The sequence below is a fragment of the Primulina huaijiensis genome, chromosome 2 (genome assembly GCF_012295235.1).
Source record: "Primulina huaijiensis isolate GDHJ02 chromosome 2, ASM1229523v2, whole genome shotgun sequence".
NCBI classification, from domain to species: domain Eukaryota; kingdom Viridiplantae; phylum Streptophyta; class Magnoliopsida; order Lamiales; family Gesneriaceae; genus Primulina; species Primulina huaijiensis.
The window spans coordinates 13,493,545-13,499,544 of record NC_133307.1 but is presented as its reverse complement, the minus strand read 5'-3'; positions in this window follow the sequence as shown (position 1 = coordinate 13,499,544).

Genomic DNA, 6,000 nt, shown 5'->3' with positions numbered 1-6,000 from the left:
ATTTCTATTTCAGAAATCAATAATCTATATAACCAATCTCCTGGTTTCTATCTTTCTGTCTTCATCTGTCGGCAAGCTAGATATTTCAGTCCCAACTCTGCCATATCTAATCTCATCTGTTTCTATCAAAACATTTTCTGCTATAAGGATGTACACTGAATCAATTATTGCGCATTTCTGACAATGTCTGTCATTTCAAAGTCGACATATTTGGCACAAATAATCAGTTATTAACATACAATACAGTATTACTTACCTGAATTCTGATCGACACTCTATTCTGACTATCGATATCGACTTCTGCTGTATAAATCTGAAATATTCGGCACAAGGAGACTATTCTATCACATACCTGTTACTCTGATCGATGCTCTGATTCGGTTTGAACTGTATATAATTTCAACAATATACAACAATCCGTATCAACACGGATTTAGAATAACAGCAATATCGGATCATACTCAAAATATCAAACGCAATTTCTGACAATACTGTCACTGTCAATTCTGACTAACCGATCACATTTTCAACGTTGTTTAAATCAACTGCTATATCATCTTCGAATGTAATGTCCCCCAAACAATATATCTGTCTCTCATACTGTTTTAGAACAATAAAAATTCTCAAGCAATTTCAAAACAACAATCATATACAATAATCTGCTAAACTCGGGCAAATATGAATTTCTGATATCGGTGTTGTTCTCAGCCACTGATCATGGTCTTAACAGTGCCAATATCAATCAGTATACCAGATTCGGATATCACATACTCGGAATACAATCTGTCTCAATCCAGATTCATATCTGAACAGCTTCTGTATATCATATCTCAGTTCATACAAAACATTCAATTCAGTCATATGCTGCGAATCTATCAAAAAATCATAGATAAACGGCATAAAATCATCAAAATACCTCGGAACACAGAATTCATCAACCCATAAACAGAACTGAAGTATCTCCAAGATAAGAACTCAATCAGATATAACTCTCAACCAGTACTCTTCTACTAATATTTCAATTCTTTCAATCCCATCAGTGTCATTCTGTATAGAGTTCTAAAATAAGAGTAGTACCTGATATCGAATCAAGGCTGAAATCATTCTTCATGATAGAAGGCAAATCTCTAATCTCATCTGGGAAGACTATAGCAGCTCTTCTGCTACTGGCAAATCAGTCCATGATACGCTGAGTTTCAGTAATCAACTGAATACATAAGGAATCTCTCCATTCCTTTCGATAATAATCGAATCATAGATAATACGGATGTCAAAGGAATTCAAAATCGAGAATCCTTACCGTATATTATTCATTCTTCGGCCATTTCAGGTCCGAATCTTACCAATTTATGGTAAGAATCTACAATAGTTCTGTACTTGGTTAACATATCAATAGCAATAATGCGGTCAGAATCAGACAACACAAGTACAACACAGTCTAACTCAATTTCACTCTCATCTTACTGCAGTATACAAGAGGTCACAGAATCTCACTGATCTCAAATCCTCTCCCCAAAAGGAAAGAGATCAATACTACAGTAAATACAGACCCAACAGATAAAGCATGTCTCAATGCAGTTCATACAGAATCATGTATAAGATGTATTAATATCTAAATACATACGCAAAATAATCACAGAAGAACAGTTACCTGTCACTATATCATCAAGTGCCTCCTGGGTCTGTTCCTCGGTCACTACAACCAGACGATTTATCTCCCTGAAATCTTCAGGAACCTCTCTGTAGACAAACTCTAGCAAAGTGTCCAGACTGTCTGCAAATATGGCAACTACCAAGTACTCCTTGGCATTGCTCTGTGGGATGTCTCCCTCCACAGGTTCTGCAATAAACTTCAGTATAACTCGGGCTAGAACCACTGGAGCTAGATTAACCACCCGGTCCGCTCCCTAACTTCTTAAACTGTTTCTTTCGAGTTTTCAGCGACTCATGCTTCCCACTCGTACTGCCACTATCAAATCCAAGAGGGGATTGCTGTATCTGAGGTCGGCTCACATCCAACCTTCCTAGTCGTCGAATCAAACTTGCCTCGGCTCTTTTTGCTTTCTGTAAAACATCAGCGAAATGATGGGGTCGTTCTACCTTCATCAAGGCAACTATCTCAGAATTCAATCCATGGATGAACTGATCCGCAACAGCTTCCTCATTCACAGCTGTAAGAGGAGCAAAACGCAATAAGGTAGAGAATTGAGCAACATATTCTTCAATATTCAGTTGGCCCTGCTTCAAATTCTCAAACTTTGCTCTCTTATCCTCTTGGTACGAAACTGAGAAAAATCTTAGATAAAATTCAGCTCTAAAGACTTTCCACGTAATTACTGTACCACGCTGTTCTAATACTCTTTTGGTTGCGATCCACCAACTTCTTGCAATTTCTTGTAATTGATTGGGCACTAGTTTAATTCTCCGTTCATCTGGGTAGTCAAGTGAATCAAACAGTATTTCTATATCATCTAGCCAATTCTCACAATCCTCAGATGTCTCAGTACCCTTTAAAATCGGCGGTTGAACTGACTGAAACTGTTTCAACTGTAGTTCCATCGGAGTTTCTGACTCATCTATCTGATCAACCGAAGTACTATCCCTGACTGGGATTCTTCGAGGAGGTATATCTGATTCCCACAAAAGTTAGTAACCAAATATAACAAACCTGTTTCAGTCCTTCTCTGATCATCTTACTGCTGATCGAGAATCGGTTTTGATTCATACTCAATAATACACGTTATAAAATCAATTCAGATAAATCAAGTAACATGTATTAAAAGGCAGTAAATCATAGTATCATGCTAGCATATCCAATGTAATTCAACATTATAAGAAATCACATTCTAGCAATCAAAAGCAGAAAAGAAAACTCAATCTACCCCGCTCATTCTCTTCTATCTCGGTCTAAGGAACCTACAGTTCTAGAACCTACTGCTCTAGAACCTAATGCTCTGATACCACCTGTTGTGGGGATCCGGACGCTAATTCATTTCCTTAATCTTTATTAATATCCAATACACAATTAAGTAATGTGGGACATAATTTTTTTTTTTTAAATGCAATGCGGAAACGTAATGTAATTGATCTAATATACAAATCAATATAAAAATACAAATCTAATACAACAACGTGAATTCAAACTAACTAAGGTTCAACTACTACATGTCAAGAGTTGAAACCTATTCACATCCAAGTCCGGAATCACCACGCTAATCTCAATCTCTCATCTTTTTCTCGACCCCGATCCTGTCCCACCTGTTGTCATGCACACATACAAACAAGACAACAGCCGGATAACTCCGGTGAGAATTAAATTCCCAGTATAAACCAAGTATACATGCAGTCATATAAACAATATAAAAGCATGCATCAGATATACATCCATGTATCTCAATCAAAACATGAATCAATACTCTAAACAAGTACCAAAATCAGGAACATAATTCAATATCAAATAAGGAATCACACTCTGTGACTCTCAGACTCAAACTCGACTCATTTCTAATCTAGGTATCCCGATCTGAACAAGAACGCAACAATCTCCCACCTACTTTCCCGATCGTGGTGGCGGTACGTTCTTATTTACTGACTTTGGTCCTCTCTATATCGATTATCTACAATAGAAGTCGCTCTTCTTCTAAGCACATCGATATGACCAAACGTCCGGTGTCTTGGCTGTTCTGCCAAAGACTAGGTATATCTACCTAAACTCTAACTCTGACAATGTGCAATGGGCCATTAACAACTCTGTCCTAATCTGGCCCTTCTGTCAGTGACTCTCACTCAATAGCTATCTACTACTCTATGCTTTTCTATAAATCAATACACAAAGCATATTCATTCAAACGATATAAATGTATGAAAAGCGATAACATACAAGTATGTGATTTAGGGAAACTCAAGTCCAATCTTACTTAAGTCGATCTCCCGATTCACATTGATATATACCTTTATCTTCTCGATCTGACGAAGACGAAGTCTCGAATTAAACTTTGTCCATACCCAAATCTGGAAATGACAATATCGAATAGATACAATATCAGTATATAACTCCGTTCAAAACCTGTTCTGATCAATACTCAAATCAAGATATAATCTGATAAATATCGACGATACAACGATACAGTCTCAATCAATACTGAATCTGATCAATATCGATCTACTGATGTTTCGACGGCATAATAATACAATCTCAATGACTCTGTCAATCTCAACATCACAGATATAATACCAGAACTCATAATCGATATCGGTATAACTCATAATCTCAACGATAACAGACAATAGTCTCAAATCTGTACAATCTCGATCATATCAGTTCTGAAAATCATAATAATTACATACACCGTCCGTTCTTCGATCTGACTTCAATTATACGATGTCTACTATATCAGAAACACCATATATGACTCATATTCGATTCTGAAAATATCATAATTTCAAATCGTATCTAAACGTTACAAAACTTACGTCCAGTTGTATCCTGCGTTGATAGGAACACGGTACTGAAGTCGGATTCAAAATCTAACGGGCGTATCTTTCACAAACTTCAAATTTCTAAACTAAAAGGCGTATGGATTTTGTGGAGCTTTTCTCGTTCTTTCTTTTCCTTTCTGAAGCACTTGGAGACATGTGTAGATATATATCTTGTTGCATGGTTAATGATACGTGTCTTATTCTTCACAATTTCCAAGCGGCGCTCGGGCGGTTAACAATTACCGCTCGGGCGCCGAACACTCTGTCCGGTTACTCGGCTTGGGATGCACTGGCGCTCGGGCGGTCACAAACTATCGCTCGGGCGCCGCACCTTCTGCCCGAAACATAATCCTATTGAACACTGGCGCTCGGGCGGTTATTTTCTACCACTCGGGCGCCACTCTTTCTGTCCAAAATTTACACACTTCATATGTTTTGCCCAAATCTGATCTCGGAGTAATCCGTTTATAATCTTATCAAATCATAATCAATAATCTCCGCTTAATCATGATATAAAATCTCGGGCATTACACAAATGACCCACACTACTTTGTATACGTCAAGAGTCTATAGATATAAAGGGACTGGGAAAGTTTGAACCCAATTCCTATAGTGATGAATATGAGTGGGACTTAAATTACTGGGGAGTTATATATTTGTTTATTGATAAGAACATTTTCTACTTCTTGAAGCTTGATATCTCTCATGGATAAACCATATAGCTAAGAGAAACCACGAACCAGAATAGAAGAGCTTGCCTCACCCATGAGTAAATATTTCATAGTAGCCACATTAGATTGTAGATCTTTATTGGTATATCTAGATAATAGGAAGGAGCATAAAATGAAGCATTCTGGAGCTACAAAGATAGTTATTAAATCATTAGCACCGCATAAAAACATTCTTCCTAGAGTAGCTATTAATATGAATAAGACAAACTTTGTTATAGGCATTTCTTTACATCCAATGTATATTACGGATAGAGGAAAACATAGAGTTGAATATAGTAAAATAAGAAATTGAAAGATTTCGTTGAAATTATTCATTTGGAAATTTCCCGAAAAGCTAATCATAGGTTCTTCTCTCCATCGAAACAATAGGAGTGTTATATTCATTACAAAACTTGTTGAAGAAATAAAATATAACCAAGGTATATATTTTTTTCAGAGGTTGAATCGATCATCAGAAGAAGAATTAGGCAAAAAATTAGGATACATTCTGGGAAAATCAAACTTCCATCGAAGAGAATCAAATGAAATGCTTTCATAAAAATTCTCATAGAATCGAGAATGAAGTTTTCATTCTGAATATTTCAAATCATGAATTTCCAATTTCAAAAAAAAATCCCAATTGTATCAAACTTTCCATTTTTGGAATTGAATAGGATCAATGTCAAACCTTATTTCATGGTATTTACATGAGATTTCTCTAAAAGAAAGACCCCGAGAGGGCTTAGTTGATCCATGATTTATGTTTCATCTTTGGTTTCCTTTTCGTTTGTTTCGAGAAATCTTTCAATCA